The 24,813-nt window shown below is 34.7% G+C and overlaps 1 long non-coding RNA gene across 1 annotated transcript in view; it reads right to left on the minus strand.

Moving 5' to 3' along the window:
- Positions 1 to 20,847, minus strand: part of LOC145683466 (uncharacterized) — a 58,446-nt gene extending 37,599 nt beyond the window's left edge. Inside the window, exon 1 of the long non-coding RNA XR_014131113.1 lies at positions 20,715 to 20,847. This is a non-coding gene — a long non-coding RNA (uncharacterized LOC145683466). The remainder of the gene's footprint in view (positions 1 to 20,714) is intronic.
- Positions 20,848 to 24,813: the final 3,966 nt, after the last annotated feature.

Raw genomic sequence — 24,813 nt, forward strand, 5'->3', positions numbered from 1 at the left:
TACAGTATGCTATAAATAAAATAATAACAATAAGACTGATTTATCACACATATATAAACAAGAAAAAATTACTACGTCAATAAGTGAATTACTTGAAAGAATACAAAAATAATTTACATTAATGAAGCTATCAAATAAAAAAAGTCGCATACAGCTCAAGTCGAGAGGTCACTATACTGCCCACTATCACATTAGTCCAGGTATTTTATTACATTCAGGCACAAGACCATAGACCCATATTAAAAAAAAGTCGATAGGTGGACGAATATAGACAATATTAAACATGTCGAATGCAAGCATCATTAAAATTGTTTTGCGCAAATTGAGGTAAATTAATAACATTATTTTCATCCAGTATAAAAATTCTGGGGAGGGCCAGCTTTGCTTCTAGGGGGAGCCGGCACCCCCTGGACCCTTTCTAGTTCCGCCTATGTCAATTCCTGATATATGCTTTTGCAATGTGGAAGTTGTGATGCCTTGAGTCGCTCTCTCTCGCTCGCTTGCTCACTCTATTTATACAGAATATAAAAGTGGATGTATGTGTGTGTTTCAACATAATTCTGATACATCTAGAGCAAGTTTAACTATATTTCTTACAGTCTGGAAAAGAGTACTCTTGAGATACATATCAAAAATGCTAGAACCGGGTCGAAATTAGTGTCGAACCCATAGTTTCGTGGTCGCTTAGATGAATAGTTCTACTTTCACTTCAAGTCCAATTAAGCTCCCATTAGCACCCAGGATGGTTACGTAGCGACATAAAAATATCGACGTCAACCGATATTAGAATCGAATCGTAAGTTTTCAGCGCCGCTAACAGTGCCGCATTTCCCATTAGTCCACATTAGTCCACATTTCACATTAGTCCCATTGCCTAGAGGGCAACATATTTGCAGCGTGCGAAGTTTAAAACTTGAATAATATCTTATTTTCTTCCTTATGAAAAAAGTTAAAAATCAAGAGCAAATATACTATTTCATGAACAATCCTCTTTTCCTATTGTAATATGTTTAATATTAGCGTTAGAATTCAGATAAATATTAGCTAAAAATAATTCAGAACGTGTTTCACATTTGTTATTTTTTGTTACGTAGTTGTAGCTGTAGCATCTAGTGAGTGGTATTTAATTGTAATAAATTCACTAATTAAGCATATTCGAATTAAGTTTTATTTTCAAGTTAGGGATGAAGGGGCGGAGAAATATGTAGTTATTGGGGACGACATTTGTTTTTGGCAATACATGGGAGAGTATTGGGTTATATTAGTTAGCCGGACATGGTGTTGATTTTGAATAATCGGACAAAGTGTTGGAAAATAGAAACAACAAATGAAGGATGTTACTATGTAGAAATAAATAATGTGTAATCGTGTTGATGTAGAAATGGAGCCATATAAGTGGCTCAAGTCTTTTTTATGTTAAGGAAAGTTAGAGCCAGTGTGGCAATTGATATTTTATGGTTTATGAGCCAAGCGTGGCTGTTGATAATAAGGTCGAAGAGCCGAGAGTGGATACTGTTATGGTAGGTTTATAAGCCAAGAGTGGCTTTTGATATTTTAGTGGCTTATGGTAACGCCAAGTGGGATCATAGTTATTGTTATAGTTTTTGGGATTCAGAAAGGCTCCTGTTTAATTAAGTGTATTGGTGTAAGTCAATTAAAGGTTGACAGTGAAAAGAAAATGATATAATTCATTTGTAAACTCTAGTAGATTTGAGAAGTTAATTAAAGTAATACTTTGCTTCACTGAAGGTACCAAAAATAAAGAAACCTAACAATTATAATACATATCCTTAGGGGGAGTAGAAGTCCGAATTTTTGCGAAAAATTGAGTATCTCACAAGTCGTTGGACTAAGAGCTGAAATTCAGCATATAGCTCTTTATTAAAAATAAACAACATATGTCCTGACATGTTTTAATTTTTTTATGAGCGTGGGGGGGCATTTTCTATATATTGGAAATTGGTAGTGGGTTGATTTGTAAAAATAATCGAAAACGTTTGATATTAGTTGAGAAAGAAATTGAGTAATGAAAACTACAGTTCTTCGAATTTTATACCCACTGCTTTCTATTTATAATTGCAGAAGCTGATGTTTAATATATGGAGCGTTCAGAACATAAGGCAATCATGCCATAAAGTTGAGAGAAAATGGCCATAAAATTGGTATTCTGAACTTAATTACATGGGCATTTTCAATTAGTACGGCATGCTTAATTATATAGAAAATTAGGTTTTCTTTCTTTTTTACGTTCGTCTACTTTTCCTTTATTTGAGACTTTTAAATTTCATCCTATTTTCTACTGAAATGTGTATGTAAGGCAACAAAGAAATAATTATATATGATAAATTTAAATTCATTTTAATTCGGAAGATGGGAAACATTTTACCACTGTATATCTTAAAGGTCAGATTAACCAATATTGTAATAGAAAGGTGCAATGAGCCATTGACGGTAGAAATTCAAACTCCGATAAGTGATAATTTCATAGTCTTGTTTTATTACAAGTGTAACCTCTTTAGTCAATGGAGAGAAGGACGTGGATCAGGGGTCAGATTTGATGACGATGGGTTTTGGTAGTTCGGAGTTGTTCGCAATGGTTCAGAGTAGTTCATAGTTGGTGGTAGGTCAGAGGGGATCACGATGGATGATGGGTCAGAGTGGGTCAATGGGTCATTTGAGTGTTTGGTGATAGTAGATCATGGTGGATAAATTTTCATTGACAAACACCATCTCTGGTTAAAATTGTACTAAAGAGAAGAGGCACCGAAGATGTATTTCGGCTATTATGCTCAAATTTTGCACATAGATAGTACCCCACCAGGAAGCAATAAATCTGAAATGGTTCACGGTACCACCTCCTAGAACTCGAGATGTAGGGGTTTGTCTGATTGACTAAATTAAGACCTCAATGATTTATCCTTCAACAAGCAAGCTTTTTATGATCGTTTCCGTGGGGAAGTCAGAAGAACACGTGCCTAGTAATCGTAATATTGATAGTTCGGGTCCATCCCGGGGTATTTGTTTAGTGTTTTTTTTGACTCACCTAAGTATAAACAAATCACAGATATAGGCAGTTTAATATATTTTGGGAGAGTAATTTTGTGGTTCGTTGGCGTTTCATCGCGTCTCTGCCAATGGTAGTAAATTTTTCAAAATGGAACTGGTGCCACAGCTGATCGTCTCTGCGGGACCACCAATTTTTGGCGAGAGGTCAATAATTGACCATCTGTAGTCCACCTACGCTTAGAGCATAGAGTAATGAACGATGTCTGTGCCTTGTAGACTTCATGACTACCGAGTTATTATTATTATTATTATTATTATTATTATTATTTTTAGTAATAGTAGTATAATTGATAATAGAACAATTATATTGTCTATGTATTGTCTCGGTTGGACTACACAAAAGATTTGGCTCGTTTTGGTTCGACTCGACTCTAATGCGAGTCGAGTTGGAGCAAATTTTTCGCGCCGAGCCCTAGAGTAGACCTCAAAGTTGTCTGTTTCGAGTCGAATCGAGTTTCAAAGAAATCTCGCTCGTACCCATTCCAACTAATGAGAGCTAATAGGAGCTAAGCGAAATCGAAAGTCACACTATTTCTCTAAGCGACCCCAAAAACTATGAATTCGACACTAATATCGATCATTTTCTATCATTCGTTTATATGTATCCCCCTCCCATTCACCATAGGTAACCCAACAGCACTATTTTTCAGACTACAAGAAATGTGGTTAAAATTTCTCTAGGCCAGTGGTTCTCAATCTAATTCCTATCACGATCCCCTTTTATCACATTCTCTTGCCAGCGACCCTTTTATAATTTGTGTTTTATAATAAGCTTGTATGGGATTTTTAACATACCTATTTCTATAATAGTAGAATCCATTTCTTGTTTATAGTGAACAGAGCCGTGGCATGGAAAATCAGCGCCCGGAGCGAGAGTATATGACGATGTCTCCGTACATATGAGTGAGGTCGACAGACTAACTGCGAACAGCCACCATGGTTGGCACGAAGCTCAATACAATTTTCAAAAGTAAACCCTGCATTTCCTTGATTTTGAGCACATTTTATTACTTTTACCTTCTATTTTATACATGTGCACATGCACCTTCCTAACATGAGTAACACACTTCCTCCGAAATGTGTGCCCCCTTTGCGATAAATCGCTGCAGGCTTTGAACTCAATACCTCTTCATTACCAAGGCCGTACTCTACCAGTGAGCTAACATGAACATCCAACCCAAACATGATTTTCAATTTCTGATATTCGATGACAATGATGCTCATATACTTTGCAATTGGTGTATTCAACTTGGAATATTCCGCAACACACACACACACACACACACATAAACAAAGCGAGAGAGAGAGAGAGAGAGATGAATATACAAAAGCATATTCAACGGATTCGAATGAGACTCTAAGTAACGACATTCCGTTCTAAAGAGAATTTGTGTTTCTTCCCGTGACGATAAGGGGATCGGGAAAAATTACGTGTCTTCAACCAGGATCCGACTTTGGTTACTCTGTTTATACACTTTCTATATCCGTAGGAATATACTGTCTTTCCCAAATGTAAAAACATGCTGTAATGAGAATATTGAGAAGTTACATCTGTATGACAAATAGCTGCAAATAAATACACTACATAATTTATTTATTGCTATTGGACGATTTTCCGAACTTGTATTTAACATTCTCATATATAATACCGACCTACTGTTAACACCTACCTATCTCAGATGTTATATTTTAAACATAATAATTACTTTGTTCTGCAACGATTATGTGATATATATACAACTGAGGTATTTTAATGTAATTATTTTATATAAATTTTCATGCATTGCGGAAAATACAATTTCATAAAAAAATCGCAGTCCCAGATGGGAATCGAACTCGTAACCTTAAGATTTGAAATCAGACATCTTAGCAGTGAGCTAACACAAGGATCTGCGGAAACATGCTTCTAGCGAAACATGTTTAACGTTTCTCAAAATAATTATGACATTCATATCCAGTCCAAACGCGGTTTTTTTCTACTTTGAATTTTATTTTAGTACTCAGGCGATAATTATGTTCTATGTCTTAACTTTGAGCATTCTTTTACATATGGAAAGATTCTTTAACCTATCTAAATGTTCCATTACGTATGGAGAGCTAAATGACAAACAAGAATGTGCTGACATTAATACAAGGTTTCGAAATATTGTATCATTAAGTATTTCAATCAATGTTGCTTTTTTCTACACTTGGTAACAAGTCTTATTATATTTAAAAGAAGAAAAACACATCTGCAAACTTTTTCTCGATTGCAAAGGCTAGCTTGAAGGTTCGAAACTGGTTTACTTTTTTCCGAAGATACCCGCAGCTGGACTTAGAAAATTTTTGCCTCAAAACACCAATAAAGAATGCGCTCAACCTTTCTGAGCAAGGTGTACATGTGCATAAAACATGTACAAAATTCCATTCTTGTATCTTAAAAACAGAGTCGGGACAAATTTTTGAAAGTCTGAAGATGTTCCATTTTTCTCATATATGTAGTAGATACATGCTACTTTCTAAATAAAGGAAGCCGCCTTTTGGATAACCCTGTTCTTTGTAATGCATTTCATCATGTTTCACAATCATGAGAAAGTTTCTTAATGGATAGAAAGTGTGTCATGATTTCTAAAAGTTTTTTCCTGGAAAAAAGTAAATGATAGATTGTGACCTTTACATATGCCCACGTAGGACTACGTTTCACAGAGGAACATGTTCCATGGTTACTGGTTTGAAAATGACCCTCAGGGCTACACTGGATTGTTCCTGTTCTTGCAGGGTATTGTCCCTCTGCTTTTGATATTATCACGCGACTGGTTTATGCATATGTAATGTTCCCCGTGTGCCTTGGTCTCCCAGGGACCACCACCTATACAGATAAAAAGGTCCGAAACATTTAAAAGCGCGTTGTTAAAATATGTGTGAACTGATAAAACGTTCCGAAAATGGTACAATTCCGTCATAAAAATTTACTGCAATAAGGGAAACTCGGACACAGGAATCGACCCCAGGATCCCTAATGATTACTCGAACAGCATATTATTTTTCCCAAATCGTACCTTTTAACTCATTCTTAATAATTTACTCGGTATATATACTGGTTGTTATGCATAGCATACTCGATGCTAAAATTGTTTCGAAGTACTATAAAGTTGCAAGGGAATGAACTTTATTCATGTGGGACATTTTTTCATTCATTTATTTGCTTATTTGGAAACTTGTTGTTAAGAACTTGTAGCAGGATAGGGAGCAGTTTTCAGAGAGGTCCTTCTCCCTCGAGCAAAGCAACTCAACTGAGGGTTAACAGAAACGTCTGCTTGGCACTGGTGACCTAAATTTCTGATTTGATCATTTTTCCGAAACATTTGCTCTGCAACGCGGATGAAGGCAAGGCGATAGCATCTCGACGAGTCTCTTTGTGATAGTTCTAGATACCTATCTCCGAGCTCTCGCTCAGATTACCTCTCCCGGTATACCGAAATACCATCAATTATACGTTTTCGGATTTGCGGATGACGTCACGTTAATTGGAACTAAGCCCGAATATATGCTCACCGCCATCTGCATAACTACCGAGTTCACCCAGTGCTCCGGCTTGGCATACAATAAACCCAAGACCAAACTCCAGTCCTTTCACGGATTTTCCCTACCCTCCTAACCTGATTCATGCTCTCACATTTCCATGGTTGATGCTTTAACAGTACTCAGCATAACCTTTCATAGCTATGCACGCAAACAAATGGATGCTTTCTGGCGTCCTATCGTTCATCAGATTTAGCAGATGCTATACTTACAATGGTTCCGCGGTCTGCATATAATACATAAGATTCAATATCTCAACCAGTATGTCGCTGCTAAACTTTGGTACTACGCGCGCACTTTCCCCTCCCGTCTGTTTACGCTCGACAAATTAAATCTGTTTTTATGTGGTTTCTTTGGCGGGGCTACGTCTTCCGCCTCCGGCACAACACTATTTATCTTTCTCGCAGCGAAGGGGGCCTTGGACTCGTAAACATTCGTCTTAAAAGTCGAGTATTATATATGCTAGATGCGTATCACGACGTTGAGAACCACATGGACTACACACGAGTGTGGATCGAATGTTTCTGGAACGAATACTCTCAACTAAGGAAGCCGCCTTTCTGCCGATTTGGCGACTTATGTCCTACATATGTCACAAATCTTGTTCAAGCATAGACATATTCTGGTGAGCTTGCTTCTCCTACTACATATACTCCCCAACCTTATACCGGCAATTGTGGAGACCATCACTTGTAAATGTGAGAGTCCGGGTATAGGATATATTCCCCAATAAACAATGGCGCCAAATTTGGCAAAATCTACGAACCAATGCCCTCCCCTTGCACACACAAGCAGTATGGACGACCATAGTTCATCAACTGCCTGCCACACAAGAAATACTTCTACGCATTGGACGTACCACAACCCTCACCTGCAAATATTCTGACCACTTCAACACACTACAACATTGTCACATGTCACGTTTAGCTGCCGATATTATTTGGAACCTCCTCATTCGTATGTTGAGCTTGATCTGCCGTCCACCTGTTCCTTTATTTACGTAGATCTCCTATTCTTTCTTGCCTTTCAGTACTACCAAAAACCAAACATAATACGGTCCTCTGGTTAGTTGGTACCACATTGTTATATGTTCATCGTTCCATGCCGCGGAGTGATGAATGCTTATTAGGGTGGGTCGAAAAAACGATTTCTCTCAAATCTACAATCTAATATCTTCAGTTCGCGTATCCAGGTTAAAGTTTTACCAAATTGTCGAAAATTGATCTTTTTTGAAACACCCTGTATAGAAGACAGGTTGTTTCTGATAGTTGTAATAGAGCGCTAATTCTCAAGTAGGCATGTAACAATACACAGAGGAAAAGAAAATCAACATCGGATAATATCTTCAGTTCTTGCTCTAAGGTCAAAATCTCGTGAAATTGTAAAAAACCGTACTTTTTGGAACACCCTGTATAAAATAGTTTATGTTGTTATAGCCCAAATAGGGCTGTGATTTTCTTTAAGCATGTAGCAACAGGCACAAAAAATGAAATCGAATACATTCTTCAACGAAAAATAGAAATTCCACAGTGTTTCATATCCCCATTTGTAATATGTATATTTTTTTCTTCAGAAATCAGTTCACTGGCCATACAACGCGTAGAACAGGATCCGCAAGGGATATATCTGAGAGTATACTTTCTTATTTAAGTGACAAAGACGTAGACATAAATGATCTTGTTGCTATCAGCTGTGATGGGACAGTGGTTAATACTGGATGGAAAACTGGGATTATTCATAATATTGAGGTCAAACTTGGAAGACCACTCTATTCATTTTTTTACTACATTTTAATGAGTTACCTTTCAGACATCTTTTCGAGTGCCTAGATGGTGACACTTCAGGCTCAAATCATTTTCTGCAACTATCTTCAAGCAATTGAAACACTGTGAGCAGCTTCCTGTTGTTGGTTATGAGAATATTCAGACCGAAGATATCTTCGTAAAAGAAAATGACCTGAGCAAATAAAAAAATATCTTCTTGATATTGTTAGAGCTATAAACAGCGGCGATTGTCCAAGTGATTTTGCAGTAAAGGATCCAGGCACAATAAGTCATTCAAGGTGGCTTACTATAGTGTATCGTATTTTAAGGTTATATATTTCGACAGAAGATCCTTCATTTGAGTTGAAGACATCGGCGACTTACATTGTAAAAACATATGCACCAGCTTGATTTGCTATTTAACAAAATTCATCTGTAAAAGATAGTGCAAAAAATGTTTAAATTGATTCAAACATCACGATATCTACCTGAAAGTTTACTAGAAATTATCGACCCTGTAATACAGCGAAACGGGTTTTTTGCGCACCCTGAAAACCTCATTTTGGTCATGGCGATGGTCGAACGGAAACACATAAGAAAATTAGCTTTCAGAAGATTGTAGAAATCGAGGAATCAACCACCATCAGGTAAAAGAGTAAGAAATTTTTACCACCTGATCTCAATTTTGAAGCAACTGACTACCGAATTGATAGATTGGTGAACGTGTAAACTTTCATCACCACCAATAATGACCCATGTAACAACAGCGACTATTTTGTCGTTTCTAAAGACAAAAGTACTACCAGAGTTTGACTACCTAAAATTTCTATGTCACACGCAGCCCGTGGAAAGATGTGTTAAACTTGTGCTATAAAAGTGTGTGGCTCCCTAAACAGAGATGTTTTATTCGGACCGTACTTTTGTCACGCTGTATAATGCCAGATTTTAGTAAGAAGTCTGATTTTAAAGTTATACCCGAAATACAAAATAAATCAACTTGAAACTTCTACAATGGTAGGGTGGAAGGATGTCGAAAGTGCAGCCACCTCCTCGTGGTGAGCTCTGGGTCATTTTTAAAATCAGAAATGTGTGAAGAGCTGCATGATCAGATCGGAAACATAGAAAATGATTCCTTTCGTTAAGTTTTCGATTTTTAAGTTCCAATACACGAACTGAAGATACTATCCAATTTCTATTTTCTTTTTCTGAACATTTCCGCATCGTTGGAAAAAATATAACCGCTTCATTAAAACTATAACAACCTAAATTATTTTATACAGGGTGTTCCAAAAAAGTACGATTTTTTACAATTTCACGAGATTTTGACCTTAGAGCAAGAACTGAATATATTATCCGATGTTGATTTTCTTTTCTTCTGTGTACTATTACATGCCTACTTGAGAATTAGCGCTCTATTACAACTATCAGAAGCAACCTGTCTTCTATAGAGGGTGTTTCAAAAAAGTTCGATTTTTGACAATTTGGTAAAACTTTAAGCTGGATGCGCGAACTGAAGATATTATACGATTTCAAAAAGAAATTACACTTACACATTTCGATAGATCGTCCAACTTTTCCGCACTATTAGAATTCGATTTGAAAGAAATCGTTTTTTTCGACCCACTCTAATGCTTATATTTTGACTTTTTACAACGGGAACGCACCAAATATTTTTCAGTCGATCTCGAAAGACAGTGTTTCAGTGCCTTTTTGCAACCAGCTCAGTCCTACCTGTCGGGAAGGAGCGGGAGACAATGAGTTGTGCTTGTGAACATTTTCCTTGTTGTGATGTATAACCATAATCATCGTACAGACGAGATTTGCTCAGAACCACATCTTGGAAATTCTTCCCAGTGGTCGGTCTTAGATTACACCTATATTGTATCCATGCCATTTTTCTATGTAATATTAGTGACAGTATAATAAATATTAAGTGAGTAGAGTCGTTGCTTCGTAATAATGAGTTTGGTGGTTCAAGTCCTGCTCAGGGCAGTTCAAGTTTTTCATTGTTTGTTTCCCATACCTGATGATGTTCTACCCCTCTGTAATCATCTGATACTCTCAACTGAGTTCTCCATTTGAATTCAACAATTGGTAGTGGGGTGCCCTCAGGTTCGGGTGAGCTTTTACATGTCTACTTACGAAATCAAAATTTTCGACAAAATATGGATGCTATCCGATCATTTTGTCTCAAATTCTAAATTTTTGCATGTGACTGTATCTCTCTTTCATCATATTTGAATCTCTCGTTTTCCAAGGTCATCAGGTATGACATAAGATGGTTTGGGAGCAAAGATTGAAATCACAAAAGTGCTATACCAATGGGCTCACTCTCACTAAACATTTAATTAAATGTATGTGTTTTTACACTGATGGAGGGGAGTATCCGCTCTTCCTACCCTCCTGAAGTGAAAGAATACTTATTCAGACTCTGCAATTTCATTTCAGATCAAACGACAGAAAGAGTGTTAATTCCAACAGCAACAAGATTGGACTTTAATTTTTTGTTTCAATTTATCTCCACAAATAGAACAAATATCAAGTAATATGTTTGCCATAAGAAGTAGATTCATTTCATTTGGAGAAATGATGCTGTAGACGATAGTGGGAAATTCGCCCAAGTGTACGGGAATTTTCAGTGCCTGGCGTTTATGCTACCCGCCTTCTTTTAAAGTTAATTCGGTTGCAATACTTCAATGCAAATGCTTCGGACTCAACTGGTGGAGCACTTAAGCCGTAAACCTCCATATGGCTGTACCATCCAGAAGTGTCCCTCGCTGTACAACACGGTCATATAAAATCTTGTGTGTTTCACACACTACGTTATGTTAAAGTTGAAAAGAAATATTTTGATGCGATAGAAGTAAACTTAAAAAATGAACACGGGTTGAAATTACCATTTCGCTTTTGGACTTCAAACTTGACAGTTCACTTTAAACGAAAATGATTTCTGAAAATATTGATGATAGTTTTCACATTACATTAGTTTCGAACACTAATAGAAATGTGTATCCAACAAATAGTCCAACACATTTTATTAATCAATTAGAAACAATATACTATTATCAAAATCTCATTGGTACGTAGTGTTTGATGAGGTACATATTCCATTAACATGTTATAATTTTACCGAGGTGAAAGTGTTATATGGTACAAATTGAAAATGCAGAGCCTATGAAAAGTAAAGTTATTCTTGGATGTCATACGTCCATTCACCTTTTAAACCTTTCACAGAGGAAGTCGACTTTTGTCGACAGAACCAAATTTCCTTAACATGCGAATGTCGACGATAGTCGACGTGTTCAACTTTGTTTGTCCGTATCTTGGCTTTGTCCAGAGTAGTCGCCAAAGTTGTACCGTTCATTTTTGTTTGTGTTCTATTGTTTTCGATAAACAATAGAAATCACACAGAAAACCTCTGGCGACTACAATCGACAAACCCAAGATACAGACAAATTTTAACACGTCGACTATAATCGACATTCGCAGGTTAGGGAATTTTTTTTTTCCGTCGCCTTCCACAGTGAAAGGGTTAATAGATGAATTAAACAAGATTTAGTTTTTCAAACATTGTACATGTTGAATGTGATGAGCGTGTAGAATCTGTCACATTGTCACTTACATTATCATAAAAATTGGTCTTTCTGAAAATCGGATCTTGTGAACAACGTCGGGGATTTAAACAACTATACATAGATATTGGATATCCACATCAAATTTTTATTTATACAGATATTATACTATGTCAATTTTTAAGTGATACAAAAGCACTATTATTACGTATAGCTACAATCTATGATATTAAATACGGAAAAGTACAAAGTACCTTTGAAGATATTCATTATATGCCACTTGCAAAATTTTGTTTTAACAAAAACGAAATAATATTAAAAAATCACGCATGGCAAAATTTGCCATTTCGATCTGGGACACTTACAGTTACACTACATTTAAAACGGTCTCCTGCATTTGTTAAATAATAATAATAATAATTAACATGAAATCTAGGCACGTTTCTTATCACCGCGGATGTGGAATACCATATTTTTCAGGGCCTGTATATCAAATTAGACATGGTATAGGTACTTTCTTTAAAGGGTCATTTCGTTTTGCTTTACCAATTCTTAAACAAGGTGCAAAAACTGTAGAGCGTCAGGCATTACAAACGAGTATCCAAGTTGCAGGTGAAGTATTAGAAAAACGTCCATTTAAAGAATCTGTTTGAGCACGAGTAAAAGAAGCTGGTGATAGTTTAAAGAAAAATATCACTAATAAAGTCGGTCACTTGCTAACTGGTAGCGGTAAGAGACGATCAGGCAAAACGTAGTCTCCTTCAAATTTAATTTTGGACAAAAAAAGGTAAACATATAAACGATATCTTTTCATAATGTCGCTAGCAATTGTAAATCCTGACGTTCCCTTTTTCAAAATTGAATATTTAAACCACCATATCCAATAAATAAGTTTTCTGAGCAAATCATATGTACAAACAAGTATCAAACTGAGAATGTATATGGCATTACCTGGCACAAAGGCGATGTAGACTATTCACATCTCAAGGAGATACTTCAATCATATTGTTCAAATACTTCAAGTATTTTACACATATGAAAAAACTAGAAAGTGTTTCCTTGAAGAAATTATTCAAGGAAATGTTACAAATTTAAAGAATTATACTTTCCAAAATATACTGCTTTAAGTTTACACATTCACAAGTGTACACATAATAAGCTTCGTTACAGACAATATAGATGCTGTATTCATGAAGCATTACTGTATAGTGAATATGTAAAAGTTTATGATTATGTTTTATATGTGAATAACTGATAATTACATACCTACTACAATTAAGAAAAGTAATCATTAACATGTATAGTGGTAAATTGCTAAAAGTGTTAGTGATTGATAAAGTGACTGGTGCAAGTGTTGCTGGAATTTACCCCACTGACAAACTTCCTGGAATGGTTGAACCAGCTGCCGCACTTATAATTAATCTTGATATATCCAATTCAAATACTTCGCACTGGGTCGCAGTGTACATCGATGAGAAAAGACTTCGTTTGTACTTTGAGTGTCAGCTATGGACATTCCAAGGAAATAATAAACATTTTATCAAAAAATACGAAAATATATTTTACAAATAGTCAACAATATCAGGCCGATGATTCTGTGTTGTGCGGATATTTTGTTTTATTCTTTTGCATTATATTATGGCACTCAATCATTTCAAAAGTGCTTAAAAATGTTTAACAAGAAAAATTTGAAAAAGAATGATGATATTTTTATAACTATGTAAACAAAACTTTAAAGAGATAACACAAATATTTTTATTTATTTTTATACCATATATTTACATTTTTATTTCTTGTTATATAAATAGACATTTTTAATTTTTTTATTATATACATTTATTTTTTATTTTTTATTGTATACATACGTTTTTTAATTTTACATTATTTTTTTTAAAAAATCATACTCCTGCATTTGCTTTACAATTCCTCATTAGCATCTTAATAATGTATTAGTTAATGCTGTTTATCTTTCATATTTCCACTACTAACTCAACAGTTGTGTGTTACGATATGTACATCCTGATTTGTTTACAATGTTTGTGTGAAAAGAACAATATCCATTAAATGTATTTCCACACAATTCATTTAATGAAGGACAATGTTTTATTTCTAAATCAATAATATTATGTAATGCAAATATTCTCTTAATCCAAAAAGATTTCTCTAAACCTTTACAATAGAAGGTTGAATTCTTTGCACACAATTGATATACAAGGTTGCGTTTGAATGGTACAGTATATGCAGTTTTACTATCCCAGTTCAAACCATGTAAATTCAAAGTCAGCCAATCAATTTGTTTTTGGCAACCTAATGACAATAAATTATATTCTTTGGCGATTTTACCAAACAATAGAAATTTACTCTATCATTACGTGCACTTACACAAAACTCACAAATAATAAATTCGTTATCGGTCATTTTAAAACTTGAATATCAATAATATATGGATTTACCAATGGTAAAACTTCATTTGTGCGCTGAATGAAAAATGGTATAATTTGACCAACAAATTGTGTATTTTTAAAAGATTACGTTTTACGCATACAGCATATAAATGAGATTTCACTGTGTTCTTGTTCATACACTTCAAAATGTTCATCAAGAGTTTTATCAAGAGACAAATACTTCGCTGCAAATGTTCCAGTATTATAAAGAAGAGTGCAATTATGAAGAATATTTAATTTGCATTCCAAGTATTCAATCGGATTATTAAGTATACCTTTAATGTTTTTAATACACAATTCACATTAATATATTCAACAGTACATAACATGAAACACTAACACTATTCGGATACATTTTTCACTTTGGAATGTAGGATTTCCTTCTGTCTTTTCTTAGTAGAACCTCTAATAATTCCGGGTAATAGTGTGTATCACTTAATTCCAAATATGTTTCCTAAAATTTTTATCTTGTTAATATTCCAATAATATGTATCTTGACATACATGTAAAGCACATCTTCTTCAACACTAGGGCTTGCTATAACACTCCACGCACGGAATTCAAATGATTTTGGGGGTACATTCATACAATCATGAACATAATCATGATAGGTTCTTTCTCTACATCCGTCGCATATTAATGCATCTTTGATATTTCATTTTTCAATAGTATTCTTTATACATTCTCGGTCCACTTTTTAACTATTACAACAACAACCTAACTCCAAAATCTTGATGTTCTTCATAATACCGATGGTGATGAGCGTGGGGTTTCTGAAACTGTTAGCGTTGGTGAATCTATTGCGTCAATATCAAATTCTTCATCGGAAGGATGATGATTCGTATAAATTCTGTTTCAGCATCAGATGATGATGATGATGATACTTCAATATTACTATTACAATGATTCTTTTTCTCATACGACTGTACGATGTATCTTTATATTTTTTTGTCTCTTGTGACCTGTGTTTAAAGTATTTTCATGCCCTCAAGGTAATCACGTGTTCACATTATGCAGGATCAAACTTGTTCAGTAATGCGTCGGCGTCTTTCTTTGATAGCTACTCACCGTGGCTCCAAACTGAATTGGAAATATGGCAACAGCTTTCTCTGATGGTACACAGAACTAAGGTCAATACCCTACACCACCAAATTTCACCTCATCCGTGTTCCAACAGCGCGCGAAAACCTCAGTTAGTCTCCAGACCACGACCAAGAAGGAGGACCTCTCTAAAAACTGCTTCGTATCCTGCTACAAGTTCTTAACAACGAGTTTCCAAAGGAAACAAGTGAATGAATGACAAATGTCCCGTATGAATAAAGTTTATTCCCTTCCATATGTTAGTACCTCAAAACAATTTTAACATCGAGTATGCTATGCATACCAACCAGTACATATACCGATTAAATTATTAAGACTGAGTTGAAAGATACGATTTGGGAAAAATAATATGCTCACACAATGTGCGAGTAATCATTATGGATCCCGGGTACCATTCCTGTGTCCGAGTCTCCCTTATTCGAGTAAATTATTATGACGGAATTTTAATATATTCGGAACTTTTTATCTGTATAGGTGGTCCATGGGAAACCAAGGAGCACGTGGACCATTAAATATGCATAAACCACTGGCGTAATATCCAAAGCAGGGAGCACTCTTCACGGGGCCTGCAAGTAAAGGGACCGTGCAGTGTGTCCCTGGGAGTCATTTTCAAACCAGCAACCATGGTCCTTTGTGAACCATAGTCCTACGTGGACATATGCAAAGGTAAAAATTGTCATGTACCCTTTTCAAGGAAAAAAATTAGAAATCATGACACACATCCATTAAGAAATTCTATCCATTAAGAAATTTTCTATTGATTGTAAAACATGATGAAATCCATTACAAATAACAGGATTATGCAAAATGTGGCTTCCTTTATTTACAAAATAGCATGAATCTAGTATCTATATAAATACCACAAAAATGTACTGCGTCATTCCTACTTGAACTACAGTCATGGTTCAAACCCCATTTTATCCACTATAATGATCCCTTTCCAACGGTACCACTTACGTGTCCGTATCGTACACTTGTATCGAAAATTTTGAAAAACCAACCAGAACACTTTGCTTCTCTGGTAAAGGCTGGTTTGACATTGGGTTCTGAATTTAAAAAAAAAATGCTTTGTTATAAGGGCAGAAAAATTTTTCAAAATTTGAATTTAGGCTCTCTTTTTATATACGCATATATATATCCGAGGTAAAGCGTCATTGGCCTAAAGTCTTCGTTCAAACGTCATTTTCTTTAGTATAACAAGCGATTTCCATCGGCGCCACTCACAAGTACGTATATACCTGAACCAGAAAAATCGGGGAAAACTGAAAATTGTAAAAAATCACCGAGTAAACCGGAACAAGTGAGTGCCTCGTCCCTGGACAAGGTTTCACGTAGGGATCTCAGAAAACTTTGAGAAATATGCGAAGGTACATACAATTCGTAAGCAAAGGCCCAATCAGGTATCGCGAAAACTAAAGTATGATTTTTTAAACATTTCCCTTAACAAAAAATAAAAAAGCCACGTCCCTCTGACACCACTTGGGGACGCCAAGTTGACCATCTGCTTCCAAAACGCATCTGGGGCACTCTTTGGGTCCAGTTTTTACTTGACTAATAAAAGAGACAAGGCTCAAATGCCTGTTATAGAACATAAATAAGTGGTCAAAGACGATACTACACAATGGTAGCAATAGTTACCAAAAATCCTACAAGTGTTAATATGATTATGCATATTTGAAATCGTCACGACCTATATTATAGTCAAACATTTATAAATATCAGTTCAGCAACTTTACGAGAATATTATTGTTACTAATATTAAATGCTTAGGTTAGTCAAATGTTTTCATTTATTACAAAGACTGCTTAATATTTAAGCTTGAGGACCGTGTTAGTGGTTCAGTACTTACCTCTTTTGAATGGAATTTTTTGTTCAATCCTACTTTGAGCCAAGTGGTCTATATGGTAGACAAATTCTGCCTGAGGAGGATTTGTCGGAACTTTTAGAACCTCATTGCTCTTTCTCATTTCATCTTTTCGTTCATTACCAACTTTACTGTATCATTAACATTGGATCTTATGAGTGGGAGTAAAATGAATTACATTAAGGAAAACATTTTGTTTCTAAATAATACTGGGGCGCAATTTGGCTCCTTGGTATAGTGCTTAGCTCTGGTGCGTAGAGTCTTTGGTTAGATTCCCGGCCAAGAAAGTTTGTGGTCCATGGAATTTCTCCGGGTACTCCATATTTCTATCATATTTTCATTCCACTAATTCCTTCATCACCATTTATTAACCTTAATCTCCGACTGCCTTAAACTAAAGTATATACACGTGAGACGTAAACTCGGAGATTTGCTTTCATTTAAATAATACATATAATGTAAATTTAGCAGTAAAGTAAGGGAGAATCTAATACTAAGATTCTTCTGCCCCTATATTTGTCAGTGTTAGAATTTAGTGAAATATTAAAAGGCATATTTACATTTGCATTCACGTATCTCTATAGGCATGGAGGTTTGACATAAAAATGTATTGCCAATCTTCTATTCTATCATAAATTAATAAATATTCATGGTGTATTAAAATATTATACATTTCATAGTCTTTTCATTTTAGTGAAATATTTGCTTCTAAAAATAAGTAGAAGTTCTGAAACTCACATTGATTAAGAACTAATATCCGCAATTATATTTTTCATGGAGATATAATGCAATGTACTTTTTAAATAGAGGAAAAAACTATTAAAATTCAAAGCCCTTAACAATTCTACATTTAGTTTATGATGGCACGTATGGTTTCCTATAGTCAAGCAAACTTCATTCGGTAATATATTTAGTCATAGAAATTATCTTATGTACTTTTAAAACGAGAATCCAAATTGAAGGTTTTCGAAGAAATGATGTTTTGTAAGATATAATAAAATGTTGAACTTCACCTTCATACCCGCTTTAACAAGTTGTTTTTCGAAATGCTATCCTAAATATTTGGGACTGGTGCTGCCATTTGGAGGAAAATGTACTCTTGTACTGATGACCACCATGACACTCGAAGTAGTTCTCTTCCGCACGAAGACACCGATCCCAGCGATTCTGCCATTGACCAAACGTAAGTTCTATTCTTTGAGAGTGGAAGTTCTATTCTTTGAGAGTGTTTAGCACCGCCAGCAATGCTTCTCGAATCCTGTCAAGTGTCATGAGCAAGGTCGTGAATGGTTCGACGTCGATCCTTCACGAATCAATTATTGAAGTTTGGCAACAATGTATGGCGTTGTGCGGCTAATGGGCCTTCAAATGTGGGCATTGTCTTCGATGTCTGTACGGCCGGCCCTGAAGCGAGCATGCCACTCAAACACACTCATACGGCTCATGCTGTGTTCCCAAACACTTATTAGTTCATTGCAAAGGTTGCAGAAGCACTTTTTCCGAGATTCCCACAGAATTTGATACACAAGCACTGCTCTATTCTCGGATTCATCATAAAATCGCCACACAGCACACACAGAGTCTCGTGTAAAGCACTGTGGAAACTCAATACACCAACCCAAATGCATGAAACTGTGAACTCTCTCTCATTAGATATGCTAGTCTCGCCACCGATAGGTGCAAAGCTCTACTACTAATACTTTCTAGATGGCAGCACCAGTCGCAAACACTCTGGACAGCACCTCGTATTCCATGTAAAAACAAATAGCACTTTACAAAGACTGAAGCGAATATCTTAGTAAATTAGATAGATATAAGATATTGTGCTTTTAGAAATAGACAAATAATCAACACTTTTCTACTTATAAACTCGAAGAGACACAGGGAAACAGGTAAGATTCGTATTTTGGGGATCAGGTTGATGTTATATACACAGACATCAGTAAAGCTTTAGACCATTTTAACCATGATATTGATTTAAGCAAACTGCAATGTTTGAACCTTTCAGATTTGGCACTTGATTTCTTTTCTTCGTATCTTAGTGATGATCACCAAAGGGCATCGAACCGGAGTGTATGAATTGAAGATTCCTCAGTGCTCTCACTGGTCCCTCAAAGCTTAAACCTTGACTCAATTTTATTTATAATTTTAATTAATGATATTCCAATTGCCTGCAAAATTCATTGAGCCTACTATATACAAATGTTTTAAAATTCGGAAGGTGTATTCGTAATTCCAATAACTCGGTATATCTACAAAAATATGAATCTGTTTCTAAACTGTGTCAACTCAATGATATGAATCTTAATGCAAATAAATGATTTATTACGTCATACTGCGGTAAGTCCAAACCTCTAAAATATAACTATTGCATTGGTAAAGTCAATATTAAAAGGATCGAATATCTTAAAGACCTCAGATTCAACTTTGACACAAAGCTAACGTTTTCCAAGCAAGTTAAAAAATGTAAGCGAAGCTTATAGAAACCTGGGGTACACGATAACAACTAGAAGGGATTTCATGAAACAGGACACATTAAAAACGATATATAACGCAATCATTAAATCAAAATTAGAATACGCTGCTGAAATATGGAACTCTGAAAGTAAAAAATATAGTCGCAAACTAGAAAAGATACAATCAAAATTTGCAAGGAACTTAGTTTCCAAAAACACAGACATATATCTTAGATGTGAAATATATCAATGTTTAATTAACCAACTGAACATTTTATCCCTCAACAGCAAAAGATAAGTTCGGGTATTTTGGCTTCTATATAAAATTGTAAATAACAAAACCTTATTACGGCAATTATTTGAACTTATGAAATTTAAAGTTATCAACGTTAGAAGATGTCCAAAACTTGGCTTATATCACTGTGGAATATTAAAAACTAATATGATGAAAATCTTACTTATTTGGAGCATTTGTGACCTTTACAACAAACATTGTGTGGTTGATTCAAACATTGATAGGGTATATCCTGAGAATTCCTCTCACTAAATTAAAAAGAATAGTGAATTCTTTAAGCGCCAGAATCGATGATTAACCAGTCACTAAATTACCTTTGTCTGTTCATTCTATTGTACTTGTGTTATCTGTTTTGTGAATACTGTAAGTGGGTATCTTTGCCTGTAGTATTCATCTCTCTAAATAAATAAATGATTAAATTTTCAGGGCTCAAAGGAACGTTCTTGCATTTGCACTAACATAATTTCCATGCTTACTATTTCAAAAACTGATTCAATTTAAAGAACTTTTTCAAATACAGTACATGCTTCTTCAACACTTGCATATCACCGAGAAATTTGGGCTATTTTATATAAAAATCAAGAAACAATACCTGAGAATTTTATAGTAACTTCCTGATTTTCTTGCACTTTCTTGACATGAAATGTGTTCTTGTGTATAATGTAAAATAGAAAATGTAGTAGATGATTTATTCTTTTTCCAATTTAATATCTTAGTATATTGTCTATATACATTTTAACAAACTTTCTAATTCTTAGAATTGCCATTTACAATATCAAACTTACGAACATGAAATACTTTCATTGTCGGTCATAAAGGTTTATGGCTTAATGGCATATTCAGTTCTTTTTCTATGAAAAAATAAAGCATGCTTAGTTGTGAATTTACTTTCTTTTCAGAAAACATAAATTGGACATAATTGTGTAATACAAAAAATAATTGTGTATTTATTCAAGGAGATATGTAGAATATATAACAGAGCTTCTGGGTTCATTTGATTTGATCTCTATTTGACAGCAAGGTAATTTCAGCGAATGTTGTACAACTATTTACAGGTTTACAAATTCTATAATGTATTTTCATGAGTAACGTGAACACTGAAATTAAAATTTATATTCTTTTTACAACAGTTCATAATGTATTTCAATCGATCGTAACACGGTTGTATTCTTTAACTCAACCGATAAAAGTATGTTTGTCAGTTTGTTGTCTGTTTCTTCACCGATATTTGGAAAAGCGTATTCATAACTTAATAAACTTATTTCGTGGCTTCTTGCAACCATCTGAAACAACCTTGTCTAGTATGCTCAAAATATATCAAGAATAAACAGTTAAATGATACTTAAATTTACCAATCTTGTGAGTTTTCTCTATATATACTGTAAAGCAATAACTATTAACAGTATTGTGTGACACCGATTAATGATTACTATTATTAGGTATTCCGGCTTTTATAAAGTCTTGGAATTAATAAGGTTTTTCTTCTTTTTCCTAATTTTAGGTTTGGGCCTAAAAATGTTTTTCTGACCTTCCTCAATGTTCATCTTCCTCTTTTCATTCCTAACGTGTTCTTTTATTTTCTGAATCATCAATCAGTTGTGTTTCTCTTCTTTGTACTCCTCGTATTCCATCAATCTTTGCTTCTATGCCAGTATGAATACGGCAATTTCTTTACTAGTTGTATCCAACCCAATTTTCCTTACTACGAAGGAAGCTGGCTAAAAGTAAGGGCAAATGATTTTTCTTTACGTTTTTGACACCAATAATGCGATAGCGCTGAAAGAACATTTCAACCACGTGATATATATTCATGCATATTTCCTTGTTGTCGTCATCTTTCTCTCGTACGTCGTGTGCAACGCCAATAACTATGTCTGACATAACTATTATGTAAGTATCACGTTATGGTATTTACATACATAGAAAAACTAAATCAAAGCACGTTACAAAGGCCAAATCTGTAAGATCAAAGAATTTTCAGAGATTTTATTTATATTGTGGAAAATTTCGGATTTAGGAGGAGTTTGCCAAGAGCACCTATCGACAAGAATTACTAATGTTGACTTATAAGGAAGGAAATAAACAGATGATAATACATCTGTTAGAGTCAAGTAGTAATTATGTGTTCCAAACGTTAAAGGCTGTACACTTGTAAGTTGCTAGAGATGTTTGGAATTGAAGGAGATTCATCAGATATTCCGCAAAAAATAAGTTGAACATTCATTTGGACAATATAATCCTGGAAAATTCTTTTAATTACACTAACCGGCCAATGAGGAGATATATGTATTTAGTAGGACTAAAATTAAAATCTAAACTTGGAACCCTATAGATTGAACCACCTATTTACAAGAGTGACACTTCGACCTCACCAGAGGGAATAGCTCATAATTAAATTGATTACATTTTAGTAGATAGAAGAAGACAATCTAGTGTGACTGATATTCAGTCATTTAGAGAAATTGATTGTGACACTGACCCCTAACCCTACCTGATAATAAGACAGAGATTACTGTCAAATAAAGGAAACATTCAACACAGAAATTCAAGGTTGAAGTATCGAATAGCTTCTAGGTTTTAGAAGATTTGGAGTTCAAAAGTGCAGAGACTTGTTGTAATTGAGGACAATATTACAATTTCAGCGAAACAGAAGTTTGGGCTTGCGAAAGTATATAGGAATTTGTTCTACCAGGAAAACATTAATCTCACGGAGAAGAGAAAACAGGCAAAACTGAGTTGGCTACAAAATCTGAATTATACACGACAAATATTGTTGAGTTCAGATGGTAAACTTCAATATCTCTTAAAAAGCGAAAAGCGATTTTAAAAACTAAAATTAATGATCTTTTAGATAATAGTACAAATTATATAATTTAAGACACCTGTACGAGCATCAACGAATATAAGAAACAAATTCAACTCCTCGCTTCTAATGTTAAAGAAAGCTGACGGAGCAATTCTCACTGATGAGAATACTATCTTGAACAGATGTAAAAATTTACTTATCATCCAACCGAAGCCTAATGTTCGTGGAGAAAGGAAATTGCACACAGCTCAACCGTATAATCCAGAGCGTAATCGAACAGATGTTAGAATTTGTCATAAAAAATAATATATACACACATTTGAGGGTGTAGAAGTAACTTCGGCTGAGTTAATTCTAGCCCAAGAAGAAAAATTATTTAACCAAATATATAAATTCATTCCTTGCCTTCTGGAAAATGATCAATTGTCACAAGAGCGGAAAAAATGTCCTTGTTCTAGTTCACAAGAAAGGCAACAAAACTTGTAATAATTATCGAGACATATCTCTTCTGTCAACATCATATAAAACTCTCACAAACATTATTTTAGGAAGATTGACCCCATACACAAATGAACTTATTAGAGATTATCAGTGCAATTATTAAAGATTATTACGTGAAATAGATCAACTATCGACCTGTTATTTACCGTTTGTTAAATATTCGAAAATAATTTGGAACACAATAACATGATATAACAATTTTTAAGTGCTTTTAGGAAGGTCCGCTACTCAATTATGAAGGAGCATTGTACAAAAGTTTCACAAAATTAGTAATACTTCAGATACTAGTTAGATTAATTTAAATGCGTTTATATTAATTCCAAGGTAAAGCCGAATAGAAAATACTTGTACACTGGATTTCACATCGAGAAATGGATGAAACAAGGAGATGCGTTGTAGCCATTATTGCACATACTGGAATATACTATACGGAAAAATCAAAGATAGGAACCGAGGTCTACAGCTGCATTGTATCCACCATGTTATGGCGCATGTTAATGATTTAAATGAGTTAGGGACGATAGGAGAAAAATAGAAAGAAATGCAATCAGTTCTTTACACGCATGGAAGCACATCAGTTTAGAAGAAGTAAATGAAGAGAAAACTAAATACATGACAATTCGCTGGGAACCTAATACTGTAAATTATGGATAAGCCAAAATACCAAAGAACAGTTTTGATGAAACTCATACTTTCAAATATCTAATATTAATCATAAGAAACCAAAAGCTTATCCCAAAGAAACTTGATATCGACTGAAAGCAGGAAATGAATGTTATTATCCAGTTCAAAAAAATTTGTCGTAGAGAATTCTGTCCAGAAATTTGAAGCTTAAAATATGCTAAACTATAATCGTGCCTATTGTGCTATATGGTTGCGAAATGTGGTCGCCGAATCTGGGGGAAGAATACAGAATAAAAATATTTGAAAATAAAGTCTTACAAATACTTTGGCCCACGAAGAATGGGAATGGGAAACGGTGCAAACTTCGAAATTAGGAACAGCATAATCTATGAGATTAACCGAACATTGTAGAGCATTAAGTGTAGGAAGCACAGGTGTTCAGTTCATGTAGCCACAATGAACAAAATAATAACGCTTTGAAAGTTTTGAATTGAAATCTACCCGGACAACGACCATTTGAAATATCTAGGTGCTGATGGGATGTCATTAACATAGATTTGGCAGAAATAGAAATACAAAGTAGAAACTGTATCTAGTTGGCTAAGGATGGAAGTCAATTGTAAGTTTTGAAAACGCGGCAATGATCCTCCGATTCCATAGTCATAGAGTTAGTTTAGTCGAATGGATAAACAAAATTGGAAAGAAATTTAAATGAAATTTCATTTATTCTTTATCTAAACTGAATTTTAACTGAAAATTT

This window comes from Thermobia domestica, chromosome 4 (genome assembly GCF_964235325.1).
Source record: "Thermobia domestica chromosome 4, izTheDome1.hap1.1, whole genome shotgun sequence".
In the NCBI taxonomy this organism is placed as follows: domain Eukaryota; kingdom Metazoa; phylum Arthropoda; class Insecta; order Zygentoma; family Lepismatidae; genus Thermobia; species Thermobia domestica.